Raw genomic sequence first — 22,518 nt, 5'->3', positions numbered from 1 at the left:
ATTACAGCTCACAGTATGCCATTTACACTGAGTTGATGCTGTGCCAAAAGAGCAGTGCAAAGATATTGCAGCAGCCTAATATTGGCATGTTCAAGAGGACCTCCAGGAGGAAATCTCACTTCATTTTGACAGCTCACAGAAGTGGCACTGGAGCAGACCACTTTTCAACTTGTGCCCACTGGCAAGGTCTACACTGTTCTCAAATCAGTAATAATTGACCTTCCCTTCACAGCAATGCAAGCACCCAGTATAATCCTGGTTTTTATTAAAATGCTATTGGCGCTGGGCCAGTGAGGTATGAAGCCATAATTACTGCTTTTATACCACAGTGTCAGCAGCTTCATGGGCAGAAAACTGACTCAGTATAAAATGGGTCGTTATCCAATGGTGTGCTGGCAATGAGACCACCTGGAAGAGCTTTACACTGGAAATTATGCAAATCGGCTGCTGCGTATACACAGCCACTCCAAAACCCCGACTAAAGATTGCTTTTTGAATAAAAGTCTTGCAGCCTGCTGTACCACAATTCACTTTTTTTTGTTTCAATTTGTTTGTGCCGGGCTACAGCTTCTGGCCAAAGTGCTTGAGCCTGGACAATTTCAGTCAGCATGCACTTCAAACGTTGAGCCAGATCTCACTCTTACCCAGTGTCCACAGGTACGCACTCTCCGAGGGTTCGTTTGTATGTGAGTACCCTGGCTGGTTTCTCCCCGTCTGTAACTGAGGACAATTGTAGTGCCCACGACCATCCCAGCTAAAGTCAATACGTTCTGCACAGACCGAGGATCAGAATTTAAACCTTCCTTGGGGTGGGGGCGGGGGGTGAGGGAAGAGGGTGTAGAGGTGTCCCGGTTTTATTTGTATCCAAACCATAAATGCATTATTTATACATGAATATACCATTTTACTACAAATAGTAAAATGGAGAAATCTCCCCCATGTCTGTAACACATTGGAGGTCCAAAGAGATTTAGGGGTCCAGGTACATAGACATACAGGACATAATCAAAAAGGCTAATGGAATGCTGGCCTTTATATCTAGAGGACTAGAATACAAGATGATAGAAGTTATGCTGCAGCTATACAAAACCCTGGTTAGACCACACCTGGAGCACTGTGAGCAGTTCTGGGCACCACACCTTAGGAAGGGTATATTGGCCTTGGAGGGAGTGCAGCGTAGGTTTACCAGAATGGTACCTGCACTCCAAGGGTTAAATTACGAGGAGAGATTACACAAACTAGGGTTGTATTCCCCGGAATTTAGAAGTTTAAGGGGTGATTTGATTGAAGTTCTCAAGATATTAAGGGGAACAGATAGGGTAGCGAGAGAGAAACTATTTCCGCTGGTTGGGGAGTCTAGGACTAGGGGACATAGCCTAAAAATTAGAGTCAGACCTTTCAGGAGTGAAGTTAGGAAACACTTCTACACACAAAGGGTGGTAGAAGTTTGTAACTCTCTTCTGCAAATGGCAGTTGATGCTAGATCAATTGTTAATTTTAAATCTGAGATTGATAGATTTTTGTTAACCAAAGTTATTAAGGGATATGGGCCAAAGGCGGGTATATGGAGTTAGATCACAGATCAATCATGGTTTTATTGAATGGTGGAGCAGGTTCGATGGGCTGAATGGCCTACTCCTGTTCCTATGTTCCTATGTCACATTGTGTACACTGCATGGTGCATTCACTCACTTTTGAAACTAAAATTGTTCAGTACAGAAGAATGATAAAGATAGGAGGAAGCATTTTTTGTTTTAAATTAAATGTATACACATCAATGCAGGGCTTTGGTTATTGTGTCATTGTGCCGGGTGGCAGTTAGACATGATACTGGAATGCGACACAAAAGCAAAATACTACAGAAGCTGGAAATCTGAAATAAACACAGAAAATGCTGGAAACACTCAGCAGGTCAGGCAGCATCGAGGAGAGAGAAACAGAGTTAACGTTTCAGGTCGATGGCAAATACAGAGCCGGGAAAAGGGAGGTGGGGGCAGGGAAAGATCAAAAGGGAAAGGTCTGCGATAGGGTGGAGGCAAGAGTGATTAACATAAGAACATAAGAATTAGGAGCAGGAGTAGGTCATATGGCCCCTCGAGCCTGCTCCGCCATTCAATGAGATCATGGCTGATCTTCCACCTCAACTCCACTTTCCCACCTGATCTCCCCTCGATTCCCCTAGAGTCCAAAAATCTATCTATCTCAGCCTTGAATATACTCAACGACTCAGCTTCCACAGCCCTTTGGGGTAGAGAATACCAAAGATTCACAACCCTCAGAGTGAAGAGATTCCTCCTCATCTCAGTCTTAAATGGCCGACCCCTTATCCTGAGACTATGACCCCTGGTTCTAGACTCTCCAGCCAGGGGAAACAACCTCTCAGCATCTACCCTGTCAATCCCCCTCAGAATCTTGTAAGTTTCAAAGACATCACCTCTCACCCTCCCAAACTCCAGAGAGTATAGGCCCAATCTATTCAATCTCTAAATAACGAAAGGAATGATGGTGCAAGCTGAATTTGGGATGAGCTTCATCTGTTTTTGAACAGGCCAAACACGATAGCGGAGCTTGGCACCTGAGGACCACACAGGGGATAGCGGTCAGGAATTGCAGCTGTATGGCAAATTAAAATGAGGTAATTTGATTTACGATGCCCAACATCTCCAGCGGTTTATTATGAATAAGTCGCTTCCATATCACAGGGCATGTTTCTGCTTTGCATTCTTCACTGCGTATAATTTAGTGCCGACTCCTGCAATTCCATTTTAAAGAGTGATTACCATAGTGGAGACTGTCAGAAGTCAGACAACTCAATTCAAATGTTTTGGAGTTAGCATCAGATCTAGTTCGTGGCAGTGTCGTGACGTGTACTGGGCACAAACTGCATGAAACCACTCTAGACATTGCTTGCTTGCATGAGGTAAATATATTAAAGAAGCAGTTAGTGACAAAAGGCCTGAAGCAGTCACAGTTCATTCAGCTTCCATGCTGGAGTCCCACAGCTCATTAGCTTCACTTAGTCAGGGGTTCAAATTGAGTGGGGGTGGGGAGGGGCAGCAAAGGTGAAACAATCATGGGCTGCTGGGTCAGGACAGCCTAAACTCCAGTGCAGCTTTTGTTCAGATTTTCTCATTCTTACTTTAATATTAATGAGTGGTATTGAGGAAGGAATAACTTCCCTTGCTTAACCACTAGATGTCACTCATGTTAGATATGTCTTCATACAAGATGAGACTTATCTCATATGCGGCACTTACATTTCCATGGTGCCTCTCACTTTGAAACATCCCAAAAGCACTTCACACAAATACGTTTTAAAGTGCACTGGCTGGTGTATTGCAGGTAAATGCGGCAGCCAATCTGGACCAGCAAAGACCCACAAAGAGCCATGAAATGAATGCCCAGTCAACCTGCTTTCTTAGTGGCATTGGTTGAAGAAGGAATGTGGCCAGAACATTAAGAAGACGCATTTCACCTCTTCAATTGGTGCTGTTGGATCTGTAACACATTAAATCAAGTCATCAACCGTAACAATTTCATTCTCATCACTTATTCCTCTGGTTCAATTTGCTTTCAGTCTCTGAATATGACTCATTTAATTTTTCAGTCTGAGACTTTGGGGGTGAATTTCTGTGAAGGTTCTCTCACTTGTCCATTGTTAACTTCAACAGAAGAGCTGCAGAAATCCCAGCAACATATAAGCACCACTGGCACTGTTTGTCAGGGTTTCCGCAGCTCTTCTGCTGAACTTGCATAAAATTGCAAATCCACCCCTTTACAACTACATTTAAAATCTGTTTAATTTTATATATCACCTATACACATACATATTTTATTTGTACCAGTTACTGATACAAAAGTCTATAGATTTGTGAATAAGCACCAATAACTTGCCAATTAATGTACTTTTTAAATGATGTTCTCGATCGTATTTGCAGATGGCATCATATTACTTAATGATAGTATTCTTAAATATTTCTTTGTCACTCATATATAACTTTTATTATATTATTGTAGAGTAAAGATTCAACACCCACTTTGTTAGATTAAACTTCAAATGTAATGTGGCCAGGGTCCCTTTTAAGAATCCCGGCTGAAAACGCATCATGAATGATGTCACCAGACCTGCTTCATCTAATTGGGCAACGTGCTGGGCGGGCTTAATAGGCCCCATTAAGGTAAGTTCATTTTCTGCAGCAGGATGGAGCCAGCAGCGGAGTCACGACCCGCCATGGACACTGGCCGCACCAGACCTGCTAAGGTAGGCAAAATTCTGGCTGCTGTGCTGCCCGAAAATTAGCTCTCCAGCCTAATCCCACTTTCCAGCTCTTGGTCCGTAGCCTTGTAGGTTACGGCACTTCAAGTGCATATCCAAGTACTTTTTAAATGTGATGAGGGTTTCTGCCTCTACCACTCTTTCAGGCAGTGAGTTCCAGAGCCCCACCACCCTCTGGGTGAAAACAGTTCTCCTCAACTCCCCTCTAATCCTTCTACCAATTACTTTAAATCTATGCCCCCTGATTATTGACCTCTCTGCTAAGCGAACTAGGTCCTTCTTATCCACTCTATCTAGGCCCCTCATAATTTTATATACCTCAATTAAATCTCCCCTCAGCCTCCTCTGTTCCAAGGAAAACAACCCCAGCCTATCGAATCTTTCCTTATAGCTAAAATTCTATAATTCTATAGTCCTGGCAACATCCTCATAAATCTCCTCTGTACTCTCTCTAGTGCAATCACATCTCTCCTGTAATGTGGTGACCGGAACTTCACACAGTATTCTAGCTGTGACCTAACTAGTGTTTTATACAGCTCAAGCATAACCTCCCTGCTCTTATATCCTGTGCCTCGGCTAATAAAGGAAAGTCTCCTGTATGCCTTCTTAACCACCTTATCTACCTGTCCTGTTACCTTCAGGGACCTGTGGACATGCACTCCAAGGCCCCTCTGTTCCTCTACACTTCTCAGTATCCTACCATTTATTGTGTATTCCCTTAGATTGGCCCTTGACTGCCCACCAGCTGCCAGGTAAGTGGCGGGGAGGGAGATTTAGGAAGGTCTCATGGGAGAGTGGTGAGGGGTGGGGGTATGGGCAGGGATGGAGTGGGTATCAGTGACACAGGAGATCGCAACTTTCCTTGTGGTGTCCGGAGGAGTGCTCCTGCTCCTTCTAGTCCCACAAAAGAAAGTTTTAGGGGGTGATTTTCATTCAGAAGTCAGGAAGGAGGTGGGACTACAACTTTTGGGGTTGTAGTCCTGCCTCCATCGAGATGCGGCCAATCCATGCGATTTTAACCTGATTGACCTTGTTGAGCCCGCCCAGTGGCTGTCACTTTTGACAGTTCGCAGCCATTCTGCTTTCTGTGCCGGTGAGATGAGGGACTCCACGAACCTAAAGGGAGGCAGGCTGAAAAGGTAAGAAAATGTATGTAAAACTTATTTAATCACTTTAGTATGGAGATGCCGGAGTTGGACTGGGGTGGACAAATGTAAGAAGTCACACAACACCAGGTTATAGTCCAACAGCTTTATTTGAAATCACAAGCTTTCGGAGCGCTGCTCCTTCGTCAGGTGAAGTGGAGAAATGCATAAAGACACAGTTTATATAGTCAGAGAATCATACTCATGTGACTCGGCCAACGTTGTCTACCTCATACGTTGCAGGAAAGGATGCCCCGGAGCATGGTACATCGGCGAGACCATGCAGACACTGCGACAACGGATGAACGGACACCGCGCAACAATCACCAGGCAGGAGTGTTCCCTCCCAGTCGGGGAACACTTCAGCAGTCAAGGACATTCAGCCTCCGATCTTCGGGTAAGCATTCTCCAAGGCGGCCTTCGAGACACACGACAACGCAAAATCGCCGAGCAGAAACTGATAGCCAAGTTCCGCACCCATGAGGATGGCCTCAACCGAGATCTTGGGTTCATGTCACGCTACATGTAACCCCACCTGACGCAGGGTCATCCAGACTCGAGTCGACATTGGCTTGTTCTCTCTACACAGATGTGGCCGGACCTGCTGTGATTTCCAGCAAAAAAAAAGTTTTTTGTCTGTTTTTTTGTTTTTCATACAGACCCCAGCATCTGCAATATTTGACCCCTTGTGACCCCACCTCATTGTTCTTTGATGTAATGTTTTCCTGACTGACCTGTTTGGACACCATTCACACCTTTAATTGCTGTGATTATCTCTCTGCCGAGGTGTGGTAAATGGCAGTTGGCAAGATTACCTGTAAACACCTGACATTATTCTCTGACTATATAAGCTGTGTCTTTATGCATTTCTCCACTTCACCTGACGAAGGAGCAGCGCTCCGAAAGCTTGTGATTTCAAATAAAGCTGTTGGACTATAACCTGGTGTTGTGTGACTTCTTACATTAATCACTTTAGACACACCAAACACACTTACCTTTGCACTCATGCACACATCACTCACCTGAACACCGACATCTCGACCCCTCCAAGCCCTTGAACCCGACGGCCCGATTCCTCCAACTTGGCGTGGTTTGGAGCCGTCGGGAATCCCACAGTTCAAGCTTAAAAATAGGGATTAGGCTAAAAACTGCCTGTTACCTACCTGTTAACAGGCAGTTAATTGGCACTAATCCCTTCCCACCTCGGGTAGGCGGGTCCCAGTGCAGGGCGGGTACCCGCCTCCTTTGAAACTTACATGGAGGCGGGTTGGGGGCGGGATGGTGTCGGGACCCCCGATTTCGGGAATTTAACCCCCCGCACGCCTCCAATCCCGACTCCACGGCACACTGAAAATCGAGGCCTTAGACTTACCACAAGATCCTCTTCAGTCTTCAGACCAGCTGCAGACCTGCTTCTGCCTAGTGGAAAATCTGCAGTGGTTTCCCTGTTCAGGCCCTGGTTAAAATTGCATCGGGCTCAGATTGACGTAATTGACCCCAATTTGCATAAATTTATGTGGCTCCCTTCCTGCCTCATCCGCCTGAAAAACCCTGCTGGTTGACATCGGAAACGGTCAAAGATCAGCCATGATGTCATTGGATGGCGGAGCAGGCTCGAGGGGCGGTATGGCCTCCCCCTGCTCCTATTTCTTATGTTCTTATCTTATGTTCTTATACAAATGGTCAGGATCTAAGCGGATAAGTAACCTGTTCATTATCAACTGCACCCCCCCCCCACCCACCAACCCAGCTTCTGCCAGGCAGGTAGTGTTAAAAAATCAGCATTGGATTTGGGTAAAGTGAAAGAAGCCTTGCTCTGTGTCTAACCAGTGCATTCCTGACAAAAGAACATAAGAAAGTATACAATGAAGAAATAACAACAGAAAATGCTGGAAAAACTCAGCAGGTCAGGCAACATCCGTGGAGAGAAATTTGAGTTGACGTTTCGGGTTGGACCCTTCTTCAAAACTGGAAAGAAAAGAAACTAGATCGGAGGCAGGGCTGCGATCGGACAAAAGAATAAAAGAAACAAAAGAAGTAAAAGAGATTAGAAGCTAGACGAGATAGTAATAGGCTGGGATTAGGTGTAAAGTGTACTGACAGGGCAAAAGATAGCTGCCAGGTGTGAGAGAGAAACAAAAGAAAAGGGGGGGGGGGGAAAGGAGTGGAACAATTACAAGAGAAAATGAAATGGGGGCCGAGCTTATGATCTGAAATTGTTGAACTCGATATTGAGTCCGGAAGGCTGCAGACTGCCTAATCGGAAGATGAGGTGCTGTTCCTCGAGTTTACGTTGAGCTTCCATGGAACAATAGAAACAAAGAATCTAGTTTCTTTTCTTTCCAGTTTTGAAGAAGGGTCCAACCCGAAACGTCAACTCAAATTTCTCTCCACGGATGTTGCCTGACCTGCTGAGTTTTTCCAGCATTTTCTGTTGTTATTTCGGATTTCCAACATCTGCAGTATTTTGCTATCGTACTAGTGTTTGGTTCACTGCCACACCTCTTCTAGGAATGCCTACCTTGAAGAAGTTCTGCTCTTCTCTTCGACAGGATCTCCGTTTGGCTCTTCAACCTTGTTCATCTTCATTACTTTCAGTTTCCCTTCTCGTGTTTGATCAGGTATCTGCCAAGACTCGGTTTCACAGCCACATCATTTTCCTCAGCAACTGTCTCCGGTTCCGACTTACTCCACGTGGATTCCAACTAAACTTCCACCCTTCGTGCTTCGGATCCACCCAGGATTACAAATATCTCCAAGATATTCATCGTTCCTCGAACTACTGCTCTCGCCGCATCCTGAGATCCACGCTCAACGCCATGCGGCGCCACATGAACACACTCGACTTCTCTCTTCAGCAACACCGGCGCACTCTATCTCAAAGCTGTCCGGGTCCACAGTTCCATTTCATCCTTCGACTCATCCGACGCTTCAACAAAAAACTTTTCTTCTTCCTTTCCGATGTCAAGGATCGCAAGCTTCATCAACTCTTGGACACCAACGCCCCTCCGGAACCTTCTTCCCCTTCACTTTCCTCTGACCCCCCTTCTCCCAATCCCACCCCCTGCCGCGTTTTCACTATCCCCTCTGACCTTCCACTCTCTGACCCTGAACGATCAGTCCTCAGCAAAGGCCTGAGCTTCATCCCCTTACGCCCCCACCTCAATGAATTTCGAGCTCGGCACGATGTTGAGCTCTTTTTCCGCCGCCTTCGTCTCCGTGCCCACTTCACTGGCCAGGAGTCTTCCCCCCGCACAACTGACCCTTTCTCCCGCTTGCAGAATTCCCGTTCTACCTGGACCCCTCCCCCTGGCCTCTTACCCTCTCTAGATCTTTTCATCGCTAACTGCCGCCGTGACATCGGCCGTCTCCATTTCTCTGCTCCCCTCACCCACTCCAACCTACCTCCCTCTGAGCTTGCAGCACTCCATTCTCTTAGATCCAACCCTGACATTGTCATTAAACCCGCTGACAAGGGTGGTGCTGTTGTTGTTTGGCGTACTGACCTCTACCTAGCGGAAGCTGAACGCCAACTCTCCGACACCTCCTCCTACCTCCACCTGGACCATGACCCCACTACCGAACATCAAACCACCGTTTCCAAGACTGTCACTGACCTGATCTCCTCTGGAGATCTTCCCCCTGCTGCCACCAACCTCATAGTTCCCCAACCCCGCACAGCCCGCTTCTACCTCCTTCCCAAGATCCACAAACAGGACTGCCCTGGTAGACCCATCGTTTCAGCCTGTTCTTGCCCTACAGAACTTATCTCTTCCTATCTTGACTCTATCTTTTCTCCCCTTGTCCAGTCTCTTCCCACCTACATCCGCGACTCTTCGGACGCCCTCCGCCACTTTAACAGTTTCCAGTTTCCTGGCCCCAACCGCTTCCTTTTCACCATGGACGTACAATCCCTCTACACCTCCATCCCCCACCCGGATGGCCTGAGGGCGCTCCGCTTCTTCCTTGAACAGAGGCCCGACCGGTCCCCATCCACCACGACCCTCCTCCGCCTGGCTGAACTTGTTCTCACATTGAACAACTTCTCCTTTAACTCCACTCATTTCCTCCAAATCAAAGGTGTTGCCATGGGTACCCGCATGGGTCCTAGCTATGCCTGCCTTTTCGTGGGCTATGTGGAACAATCTTTGTTCCAGTCCTACTCGGGTCCCCTCCCTCACCTCTTTTTCCGATACATTGATGACTGTATCGGTGCCGTTTCCTGCTCTCGCCCCGAACTTGACAATTTCATTCACTTTGCCTCCAATTTCCACCCTTCCCTCACCTTCACATGGTCCATCTCGGACTCTTCCCTTCCCTTCCTCGACTTCTCCGTCTCCATCTCTGGGGATAGGTTATCGACCAATATTTACTACAAGCCCACTGACTCCCACAGCTACCTGGACTACACTTCCTCCCACCCCGCTTCCTGTAAGGACTCTATTCCATTCTCCCAGTTTCTCCGCCTCCGCCGTATCTGCTCCGACGACGCCACCTTCCACACCAGTGCTTCAGACATGTCTTCCTTTTTCCGCAACCGAGGACTCCCCTCTACTGTGGTTGACACTGCCCTCGACCGTGTCAGTTCTATCTCCCGCACTTCTGCCCTCACCCCTGCCCCTCCCTCCCAGAACCATGATAGGGTTCCCCTTGTCCTCACCTTTCACCCCACCAGCCTCCACATTCAACGGATCATCCTCCGGCATTTTCGCTACCTCCAAAGTGATCCCACCACCAAACGTATCTTCCCCTCCCCTTCCCTTTCAGCATTCCGCAGGGACTGCTCCCTCCGAGACACCCTAGTCCACTCCTCTATCACCCCAAACAGCCCTTCCTCTTCGCCTGGCATCTTCCCGTGCAAGCGGAGGAGATGTAACACCTGCCCCTATACCTCCCCCCTTCCCACTGTCCAGGGCCCCAAACACCCCTTCCAGGTGAAACAGCGATTTACTTGTACTTCTCGCAATCTAGTATACTGTATTCGCTGCTCACGATGCGGTCTCCTCTACATTGGGGAGACCAAACGCAGATTGGGTGACCGCTTTGCGGAACACCTCCATTCAGTCCGTAAGGGTGATCCCGAGCTTCCGGTCGCCTGTCATTTTAATTCACCGCTCCATTCCCACTCGGACCTCACCGTCCTTGGCCTCTTGTATTGTTCCATGGAAGCTCAACGTAAACTCGAGGAACAGCACCTCATCTTCCGATTAGGCAGTCTGCAGCCTTCCGGACTCAATATCGAGTTCAACAATTTCAGATCATAAGCTCGGCCCCCATTTCATTTTCTCTTGTAATTGTTCCACTCCTTTCCCCCCCCCCCTTTTCTTTTGTTTCTCTCTCACACCTGGCAGCTATCTTTTGCCCTGTCAGTACACTTTACACCTAATCCCAGCCTATTACTATCTCGTCTAGCTTCTAATCTCTTTTACTTCTTTTGTTTCTTTTATTCTTTTGTCCGATCGCAGCCCTGCCTCCGATCTAGTTTCTTTTCTTTCCAGTTTTGAAGAAGGGTCCAACCCGAAACGTCAACTCAAATTTCTCTCCACGGATGTTGCCTGACCTGCTGAGTTTTTCCAGCATTTTCTGTTGTTATTTCGGATTTCCAACATCTGCAGTATTTTGCTATCATATAATGAAGAAAGTTCATTTGGCCCATCAAACAAGTTTAATAGTCTGCTTCATCTGGATTTCTAGTTACACATACATATATATATATAGTGAGTGTCTGCAGCCCAATTGATCTATACTGGCATTTATTCTCCACACGAGCCTCCTCCCACTCCTCTTCATCTAACCCTATCAGCATATCCTCTATTTCTTTCTCCCTCATGTGCTTATCTAGTTTCCCCTTAAAAGTGTCTCTGCTAATTGCCTCAACTATTCCTTGTGGTAGCGCTTTCCACATTCTCACCACTTTTTGGTAAAGACATTTCTGCTGAATTCCTTATTGGATTTATTAGTGACTATCTTATCTTTGTGACCTTTAGTTTTGGACTCTCCCACAAGTATAAAACATTTTCTCCACGTCTAGCCTATCAAACTCTTTCATAAACTTAAAGACCTCTACTGGACGGAGGCAGGGACAATGGATGATGCTGTTGGCTCTTCTGCTGGTAATAGGTACAAATCCAACCCCCCCCCCCCCCCCGTTTGATGACTTTAGATGCACCTGAAAATGGGCAGGGCCTGGCTGCAGGAGTCTCTCCTCATAACGTGGAGCCCAAAGTTCTAGAATCATCAATGTTGCCCTTCTCTGAATCCTCCCCACTGCATCAATGCCTTTGAAGGTAGGGTACCCAGTGACATGAATCAGTCATTCATGAAGGAAAGACTTATGAAATAATACTGAGCGGCCTACGGGTGGTGCTGTCCAGGGAGAGTATAAATACGCGGGCACGGGCCCAGCTTGCGCAGGACATTCTTAACAGGAACTAGTGAAGGACACAACTAGACCTCCATGTTGTAAAACAGTTGATTAAAGCATTGTTTAACGCTTAGACCAAGTGCCTAGTAGTTTTCTTACATCACCCAGAATGGCACTAACCTGCGTTAATCGGTGCTGACAAAGCATTTTCAAATTCTTTGCTGGTGTCCCTCAACCTGGTAAGCACAACAGTTCACCCCAAAAGCATGATGTTTTCCATTAATAATAAGTCAACATTCACACTCCACTTTCTTCGTCTTCGTTTCAATGTTCGCCCAAAATATCGTTTTGTAGTTTCGCAAACTGTTTTTTAAAGGGGAAAATTCAATTCCTGACAAAGCCAGAAGTAGCCTGTTGTGAAAACTCAAGGGACACACTGCTGCAAAATCCCATGTTGGTTGTGGTACTCACTGCTACACCAACACAGCTTCCCGGTTGTACTTTAGCGATTGCTGGTGTCTGGAATATGGGATTTTTTAAGTCGCATGTTACAACCTGTGATGCAATAAACTCTGTTTACTAACCTGGTAGATTGTTGCAAGACAATAGACAATGTCAAATAGTGTCTCTTTCACACATTTTACTCCTGGGTAAGTTACCAAGGGTTTCCTTGCAAATAGATTCAACTGGATGTTTTTCCATTATATATGATGTTTACATAAAATTCAGAATAGAACGCATGCATTATTTAATAATTTTCTAGCAAGGATTTATACAAGATTTCGGGTGTTATAGCACTTTTTCCTCATATAATGAGCTGCCTTTTACCTCTCTCTGGAGATGACTGGCCATGATGACTAAATTAAACTGCCATTTAGAAAATCACTTAGCTAGGCACTACTTACTATCTTCTTGGGGTTGTCTGAGCCTCACGTATGACTCCTTCCACAGTGAGTCAGCTACTTATTCAACGTAAGAATATTCAAATAAATGTTATCTTCTCAATTTTTCTGTTGGTTTTACGGAAAGAGAAACTGCGTCTTGGGGTGTGGCTCAATAGAAGGGGCCATACCTGAGGCACCGTCACTGATGCGCTGCGGCTGAATACATTAAACTGATTGCAGTAATGGGAGAACTTGTTCCAGTCGTGCTGTTAAATGTGCACTTGTGGGTTAATTTTTACATTGGGTAATAATGGTTTAGATGAAGTATGCTGTATTCTTGCTTGACTCAGCCAAATGAGCCTTTTTAATCTCAATATGAATCACTGCAATTTGAGACATACAGCACTTGTAGGCACATCTTATGCATCTGTACTTTTTTTATTATCGCAATTGTCCTTCAGTTGTACATTGCTATATATTAATTGCTATGTTCACAAATTGTAATTGTTTGATAGTGAATGAGTCCTGCAACATGGCTTGGTCTCCAGATGATCCTGGAGACTGGTTCTGGGGGGAAACGGTAGCATTGGGGTCTATTTCTGCAGCCCTGCCACCATATCTGTATGAGCTACTATATTTAAATAGGGCCAGGTGGGTCTTTCTTGCCTGTAGCTGGTCATGTGGGGAGGGCTGCTGACATGTCAGCCAAACATGGCCAGTTTAGGCTAGGAACGGGGAACAAGGAAGATAAGTTTCACCTCATTCAGCCGCATTGAGTGCACGTCTTCCTCAGGCTGAGATTCTTTTCATACCTTGTTAATGCACATTGATTAGGTGGGCAGGTATACATGTCACCCATCTCAGTGGGGTGCACTGCTCGGTTGCGATTAGGAAGAAGACAGGCAGCTTACTCATGTTTGGATGCAGGGTTTATGATATCATAAAAGAAATTTACCTGGCACACAATCAAACCAGGCACAGCACGCTGAGTTCTGCTCCATCTGTAGTCTCACATCCGAAGTCTTAACACTCAACTTCGTTTTTAATGTATTCATGACACAAACATGATGGTTGCGATCAAGATGCTGACGGCATAGACCAGTAAGTCATCCAATAGGAGCAGTTTGTGATTGATGCTAGAAAAGCAGATCCAAATTTGACTTTACTGCATCTTTAGCATGACAATGTCAATCTTCAGGATAGTACCCTTTCACAAAGGGTAGTGGAAATCTGGAACTCTCTCCCCCAAAAGGCTGTTGCGACTAGGTCAATTGAAAATGTAAAAACTGAGATTGATAGATTTTTGTTAGGTAAGGGGATTACGGGTTACGGAACCAAAGTGGGTAATTGGAGTTAGGCTACAGATCAACCATGACCTACTTGAATGGCGGAACAGGCTCGAGGGGCTGAATGGCCGCATCCCATTCCTATGTTCAGAAGCGAGGCGTCAATTAGCTGGAAAATTGGTCTTTGGTGCCATTTGCCAGCCAATCAAAAGTAATTATTTAATGTAGGTTCAAAAGTAGAGAACGGGATTTGGAATGCGAGGGCAAAACGAGTAAGGGAAGTGTTTAAAATTATTTTCTTACAAAAAGAGGCCCAAGTACAGATAAAATAGGGTAGAGACAGAAATAAAGTAAAAAAAACAGGGAAAAGAGAAAATGGGAAAGATGAGAGAATGCAGGGAGAGAGATGCGCAGTTGGGCAGAGGTAGTGTTTTAATATTTATTTTATCAAATTTAGTGTTTATTTTAGCAGTTTAGTGTTAATATTGTGATAATAAAGATACTTGACATTCTAGTAGCTTTATTACTGTAATGTTAGTGTTTCTTTCAGTGTGACAGTGTATGAGCTGAAAACATTTAAGAGGATCTTCCAGGGAGATCGGAATTCCCTGGAGCTGCCAGCGGTCTACAGGCACAACCACCAACATCATGATGGTAGGGACATCAGAGGATTGCCCCTACATATGACCCACTCATACACGTTCCCTGCCCTGCTCAAGCCAACTTTCTCAGGCAGGACCCTACCAAAGATCTTTCAGTCTCTTATATCCTTCTTGCTAAGAGTGCTGTTGGGTTAAGTCTGGTGATGGTAATACAATATCTCTCTTCTCCTCCAGTTCTCTGTTTCGATCCTCCTTAACTTTCTCTATCTCTCACCACCGCTCCCCTCCAGTTCTGTCTCCCTCGCCTCCTTCTTTTCCATTTGTTTTAATCTTTTTCACTTCTCTTGCTTTCTTCCACTTCTGTTTATCTCTCTTACTTTCTCCCCCTCTACTTCAATTTCTCTCCTCCTTCACCTCTGTTTTCCTGTCTGTCTCCCTTCACTTCTGTATCTCTCTCTTCTTCATTTCTGCTTGCCACGCTCCTCACTTCTATTTTCTCCCTCCTCCTTCACTTCTGTTTCTCTGTCTTCCACTTCTGTATTTTTTCCTCTCTCTCCTTTCACCTCTGTGTTTCTTATTCTCTTTCTCCTGTTTCTGTGTTTTCTTCTCTCTCCTTTTTCACTTCTGCATTTCTCATTCTTTCTCTGCCACGTCTTTTTTGTTCTTTCTTGTACTTTCATTTCTGATTGCTTCATTTGTTTTTCTCTCTGTCCTTTTACTTTGCACTTTGCCTCCTCTTTATTACCTCTTACTCCATTTTGTCTCTGCAACAGTTTTTTTCCCTCTCCATTTCCTATAGCATTCCTCGGGAGACTACAGGGAGCTTCATGAGTATATTAGAGAGAGCCAGGCAGCTTTCTCAATAGGAGTACCACTGTAAAAGGTGCAGAGGAGCAGGAGTGTAAAGTTACTGGGGAGAGAACATAAGAAATAGGAGCAGGAGTCGGCCATTCGGCCCCTCGAGCCTGCCCCGCCATGCAATGAGATCATGGCTGATCTTCTATCTCATCTCCACCTTCCTGCATTATCCCCATATCTCCTGATTCCCTTAGAATCCAAAAATCTATCGATCTCTGTCTTGAATATACTCAACGGCTGAGCCTCCACAGTGAGGGAGTTTAAAAGGATCCAGGGAGCAGGAGTATAAAACCGTGCCAGGGAGTTGGAGCTCAAAGGAGCTAGGGAACAGGACATTAAAGGAACCAGAGAATGGGCCAAAGGCTGGGAGTTTAAAATGATTAGGGGGACAGGAGTTAAAAGTTACTGTATAGCAGGCTTCTGAAATAAAAATTGACAGGTTAATGTTAGCTGGGACTTTCTCGACTCTCCCGGGCAGTGGTTGTGTCAATCCAGTTGTCTAAGGATTAATTATATATTAAGGAATTTGGAGCTGGACATCACATAAGATAGCATATAGATTGGAGTGCATTACATCAAAAACAATTCACATCTGAGAGGCATTACTGGCTTGAAAAACCTTTTATCTTGTTCTTTACAATACCTAAAAATCTAAAGTCAGTATTGTCAGCTGTGGCTCAGTTGGTAGCACCCTCGCCTCTGAGTCAGAAGGTTGTGGGTGCAAGTTCCACTCCAGAGACTTGAGCACAAGAAGCTAGGCTGACACTCCAGTGCTGTACTGAGGGAATGCTGCACTGTCAGAGGTACTGTCTTTCGGATGAGATGTTAAACCGAGGTCCCATCTGCTCTCTCAGGTGGATGTAAAAGATCCCATGGCACTATTTTGAAGAAGAATACGGGAGTTAACCCCGGTGTCCTAGCCAATATTTATCCTTTAATCAACATCACAAAAACAGATTATCTGGTCATTATCACATTGCTGTTTGTGGGAACTTGGTGTGTGCAAATTGGCTGCCACATTTCCTACATTACAACGGTGACTACACTTCAAAAGTAATTCATTGGCTGTAAAGCGCTTTGGGACATCCTGGGGTTGTGAAAGGTGCTATAGAAATGCAAGTCTTTCTTTTGTTAATCCTTATCATTTTAACAAAATGGGAGTAGGAGAGTTTCCGTGTCCATTAGGTGACTGATCTCCTGCATTTGTAGATGACTCTGTCACACAGGACTGGCATGCAGTAGTATGCTAAATAATTTCCTAGAATGTTACAGGGAAATGGCTTACCCCGCACTACTTATAAAGTAATAACATATCCTAAAGGCTAGATGATTGATGCTGATAAATTGTTTGTGTTTTGCTGTTGTGATTGATATCATGTGAACTTTTGATGTGTCACTGCCTTGTACTGTACCACAATCTTTGTTATCTTATCCAATATTTATCCCATCCATATATTTGGTGACACAAATTATGACATGACATAGAGATTAAAAGTCATGAATCTGAGCCCATTTAAAACCAAAGTATAAAACAGTTTCCTTCTTACTTTTGAGTTATAAAATGCATAATTGCTAAACTTAATTTCTAAGAAAGCGAGCAATGGGTTCAGAATCAGTTTACTCCTTTGCGTAAGTCCTTTGATGTGGTTTGTTATCTTTCCAGTGTCAAAGGTTAGCCATTGTCATGTGAGGAAATCTAAGTTTAAAAAAGAGCTCAAGGTGAAATAATGCACAATAAAGCTATAACTACAGAAATACAGTTACTTCTGGTTTTGCCAAATCAAATAAGAAAAACCACATCAAAAACAACAACAACTTTTATTTATATAGCGCCTTTAACGTAGTAAAACGTCCCAAGGCGCGTCACAGGCGTATTATAAAGCAAAAAAATTGACACCAAGCCACATAAGGATAAATTAGGGCAGGTGACCAAAAGCTTGGTCAAAGAGGTAGGTTTTAAGGAGCGTCTTAAAGGAGGAAAGAGAGGTAGCGAGGCGGACAGGTTTAGGCAGGGAATTCCAGAGCTTAGGGCCTAGGCAACAGGAGGCACGGCCACCAATAGTTGAGCGATTATAATCAGGGATGCTCAGGAGGGCAGAATTAGAGGAGCGCAGATATCTCGGGGGGTTGTGGGGCTGAAGGAGATTACAGGGAGAGGGAGGGGCGAGGCCATGGAAGGATTTGAAAACAAGGATGAGAATTTTGAAATTGGGCCGTTGCTTAACCAGGAGCCAGTATAGGTCAGCGAGCACAGAGGAGATGGGCGAACAAGACTTGGTGCAAGTTAGGACACAGGCAGCCGGGATTTGGATCACCTCAAGTTTACGTAGGGTAAAATGTGGGAGGCCAGCCAGGAGTGCGTTGGAATAGTCAAGTCTAGAGGTAACAAAGGCATGGATGAGGGTTTCAGCAGCGGGTGAGCTGAGGCAAGGGCGGGGACGGGCGATGTTACGGAGGTGGAAATAGGTGGTCTTAGTTATGCTGCAGGTATGTGGTCGGAAGCTCATTTCGGGGTCAAATATGACACCAAGGTTGCGAACAGTGTGGTTTAGCCGCAGACAGATTTTAGGGAGAGGGATGGAGTCAGTGGCTAGGGAACGGAGTTTGTGGCAGGGTCCAAATACAATGGCTTTGGTCTTCCCAATATTTAATTCGAGAAAGTTTCTGCTCATCCAGAACTGGATGTCGGACAAGCAGTCTGACAATTTAGAGACTGTGGAGGGGTCAAGAAAAGTGGTAGTGAGGTAGAGCTCGGTGTCGTCAGCGTACATGTGGATACTGACGCTGTGTTTTCAGATAGATCCTTGGCCCCACCAGAGGCAACGATGCGGGAGCGGGAAGAGAAGCTGTTGCAGGTGATTCTCTGACTATGATTAGATAGATAAGAATGGAACCAGGCGAGTGCAGTCCCACCCAGCTGGACGACGGTGGAGAGGCATTGGAGGAGGATGGAGTGGTCAAGTGTGTCAAAGGCTGCAGACAAGTCAAGAAGGATGAGGAGGGATAGTTTACCTTTGTCACAGTCACAGAGGATGTCATTTGTGACATTGATGAGAGCCATTTTGGTGCTGTGGCAAGGGCGGAAACCTGATTGGAAAGATTTAAACATGAAGTTGCAGGAAAGATGGGCACGGATTTGGGAGGCGACAACACGTTCAAGGACTTTGGAGAGGAAAGGGAGGTTGGAGATGGGGCGGTAGTTTTCAAGGACGGAGGGGGTCAAGGGTTGTTTTTTTGAGGAGAAGGGTGATGACGGTAGATTTGAGGGAGAGGGGGACAGTCCCTAAGGAGAGAGAACTGTTAACAAAGTCAGCTAACATGGGAACCAGAAAAGGAAGTTGGGTGGTCAGCAGTTTGGTGGGAATAGGGTCGAGGGAGCAGGAAGTGGGTCTCATGGACAAGATGAGCATGGAGAGGTCATGAGGGGAGTTCAGAGAGAAACTGGAGAACGATGCGAGTTCAGGGCTAGGGCAGGGGGGAACCTTAGAGGAAGTTTGGCCCGATGGGCTAGGGGAAGGAAGGGAAGTGGCAGAGGCAGCTGAACAGATGGTCTCAATCTTAGAGACAAAGTAGTCCCTAAGCTCCTCACACTTGTCAGAGATGAGGGTGGAGGAGACAGGGGAGAGGGGTTTAAGAAGATGGTTAGCAGTGGAGAATAGAAGCCAGGGTTTATCCTTGCATTCCAGAATGATTCTGGAATAAGATAGATATCTTAAAGACATAAATTCCCTAAACAAGATTGCTTCCTGACATCTTCACACACACATTCACAACATTAAAAAAAAACTAATTTCTAATCAAAGGCTTAGAAATAACCATTGGCAATATTAGCAAACGTTTAATGCGGAACATTCTACTGTCCATTACTGTAGCCCCATTGAAGTTGAAGAGTTTTATGCTTCCATTAAAATAGCAGAGGAATTTCATACAAATTACAAAAAATGATTTGGAAATTACAACACGGAAACAAGGGCCTTTGTCCCAATCAGTTAATGTTGGTGTTTCTCTTCCACACAAGCAGTAGACCTAATTTTACGACTCGTCCTGTTTCCATATCCACCTATCCCTCTTTCCTTCAATCACCTATACAAAAGAATAAGACAACAGGAGGCATAATGAGAAAAGAAGAAAGATATTTATGAGATACAAAGAAAGAAGAAAGAAAGACTTGCATTTATATAGCACCTTTCACAAACTCAAGATGACCCAAAGTGCTTTATAACTAATTAGGTACCTTTGAAGTGTAGTCACTGCTGTAATGTAGAAAACACGGCAGACCATTTATGCACAGAAAAGTCTCACAAACAGCAAATTGATAATGACAAGATCATTTTTTTTTCTGATGTTGGTTGAGGAATAAATATTGGCCAAAACAATGGGGGCGAACTCCCCTGCTCTGCTTCGAAATGGTGCCATGGGATTCTTTTACGTCCACCTGAGAGGGCCGACGGGGCCTCATCTGAAAGACAGCAACTCCAACAGTCCAACACTCCCTCCGTACTGCACTGTCCTGTCATCCTAGAGTTTAAAGTCCCAAAGGGAGTGAAAATACCATCCACCTGAGAGAGCAGACGTGGCCTCGGTTTAATGTCTCATCTGACAGTGCGGCACTCCCTCAGTTAAATATTGACAAAGCCTCTGTTTCAATCACTAACTCTGTTAGTGTATTCCACAGCTTCATAACCCTCTGTGTAAAAAGGTTTATCCTGCTCCCTGTCCTAAACCTTTTCAATTTAATCTTGCCTCTATATCTTCTCGTTCTAGGCATCTCAACCACTAGAAACAGCCTGTTTCAATCTACCCGATTCCATTACTTCATAATAATTTGTATCACCTCTACAAAATTACCATGGAAATTCTGCTGTTCGAATAAAAACAGCCCCAATTCTTTCTTCATAATTGTATTTCCTCATACCAGGCAACATCCTTCGGAATCTGCACTGTACCTTCTGAATTGCCTCAAAATTCTTCTTCCTATAATATGGGCTGATTTTTCCGGGGTGGTAGCGGGTGCGATCGGTGGCGGGTTGGGTGGGAAAGTTGTTATTTTTGACAGCGGCTCGCTCCCACGTGCTTTGCCCCCAGACACGTCTGTCATCGCGGAGCCGGCCCGACCGGCTGCGGCGGGAGACCCAATTGAGATAATTATCAGGTAGTTTACAGGCAAGTAAGAGTCTTTTTTTCATTTACTTTTTAAATTTCCCTGCGTGGCCACGGGATTCACGCTGCGCGGGAACCACGTCTGTCAACCTGAGGCGGGAGTTCTGTGGCCATTGCTCCATCTGATGACTTGACAGCATGAAGAACAAACCAAAATAAAAACATGTTGATTACATCAGCTAACAGATTGATGGAGATTCTGAAATAACAACAGAAAATGCTGGAAACACTCAGCAGGTCCGGCAGCATCGAGGAGCAAGAAACAGAGTTAACGTTTCGGGTCGAGGACCCTTTGTCAGAACTGGAAAAGGTTAGAGAAGTAACAGATTTTTAAGCAAGTGCAGGGGCAGGGACAGGGAAGGGGGGAGGAAAGAACAAAAGGGGGGGACTGTGATAGGCTGGAAGGCAGGAGAGATTAAATGACAAAAGGGGTGATGGTGCAAGGCAAAAGGAGAAGGTAATGGGACAAGTTAAGAAACAAAAGATGACTTTAGATGAGGTGTAAATGGCGATGGCAGAATCATCAACAGCTGCCATGTGAGAAAAAAAGGGGAAAAATATAGGGGCCGAGGTTCTGGTCTGAAATTGTTGAACTCGATGTTGAGTCCAGAAGACAGTAAAGTGCCTAATCAAAAGATGAGGTGCTGTTCCTCGAGCTTACATTGAGCTTCATTGGAACAGTGTAAGAGACCGAGGGCGGAGAGATCAGAGTGGGAGTGGAGCGGAGAATTAAAGTGACAGGCGACCGGAAGGTCGAGGTTACCCTTACGGACTGAGTGAAGGTGTCCTGCAAAGCGGTCACCCAATCTGTGTTTGGTATCCCCAATGTAGAGGAGATGGGTCATGAGCAGCGAATACAGTATACTAAATTGTAAGAAGTACAAGTAATTTGCTGTTTCACGTGGAAAGAGTGTTTGGGACCCTGGACAGTGGGAAGGGAGGAGGTAAAAGGGCAGGTGTTGCATCTCCTGTGCTTGCACGGGAAGGTGCCGGGTGAAGGGGAGGGGGTGTTGGGGGTAATAGAGGAGTGGACCAGGGTGTCGTGGAGGGAGCGGTCCCTACGGAATGCTGAAAGGGAAGGTGAGGGGAAGATGTGTTTGGTGGTGGGTCACACCTGAGGTGGCGGAAATGGCGGCGGATGATCTGTTGGATCTGGAGGCTGGTGGGGTGAATGATGAGGACAAGGGGAACCCTATTGTGGTTCTGAGAGGGAGGGGAAGGGGTGAGAGCAGAATGCAGGAAATTGAACGGACACGGTCAAGGGCCGTGTCAACCACAGTGGAGCGGAATCCTCGGTTGAGGGAAAAGGAAGACATATCGGAAGCACTAGTATGGAAGGTGGCATCGTCAGAACAGATGCGGCGGAGACGGAGAAACTGGGAGAATGGAATAGAGTCCTTACAGGAAGCAGGGTGGGATGGAGTGTAGTCCAGGTAGCTGTGAGAGTCAGTGGGCTTATAGTGGATGTTGGTCGATAACCTATCCCCAGAAATGGAGACAGAGAAGTCAAGGAAGGGAAGATGGAGATTCTGTTCTACTTGGAAAGCTACTGGTAAATGTTAATTCAGAAATTCCTGAAGGGATGTGAGTGCTGAAGGCTCCCGTCCTACCCTGGATGGTGAGGGAAATACATTTTTCACTGGCCATTCTCGGTTGTTGCCTTCCACCTCAACAGTAATCGCAGTGAATTGATCTGCACTATAAAATGACACATACCATTTAAATAAATGATTGTGTTGTTTCTGGTCAGGTTTTTCTCACAGTATACTGTGATTGTCCAGTTATACATTAAATCTAGTCATCAACCGTAACAATTTCATTCACATCGCTCATTTCGCTGGCTCGATTTGCTTTCAGTCTCTGAATATGACTAATTAAATTTTTCAGTCTGAGAATTTAGGGTGAATTTCTGCGAAGGTTCTCTCACTTGTCCATTGTTAACT

At 45.5% G+C, this 22,518-nt stretch overlaps 1 long non-coding RNA gene across 1 annotated transcript; it reads right to left on the bottom strand.

The window, feature by feature from the left end:
- Nucleotides 1–17,214: 17,214 nt before the first annotated feature.
- On the bottom strand, nt 17,215–19,922 carry LOC147105154 (uncharacterized). Its single transcript, XR_015081759.1, has 2 exons — nt 19,650–19,922; nt 17,215–19,498 (listed from the first exon to the last, which is right to left on the bottom strand). It is a non-coding gene; the product is annotated as an uncharacterized LOC147105154 (long non-coding RNA).
- Between the last annotated feature and the right edge of the window lie 2,596 nt (nt 19,923–22,518).

This window comes from Somniosus microcephalus, chromosome 18 (genome assembly GCF_052327205.1).
Source record: "Somniosus microcephalus isolate GS21.2 chromosome 18, FLI_Smic_1.0, whole genome shotgun sequence".
NCBI classification, from domain to species: Eukaryota; Metazoa; Chordata; class Chondrichthyes; order Squaliformes; family Somniosidae; genus Somniosus; species Somniosus microcephalus.
The sequence above is the reverse complement of the archived record's forward strand: the minus strand, read 5'-3'. Positions and strand labels throughout refer to the sequence as shown.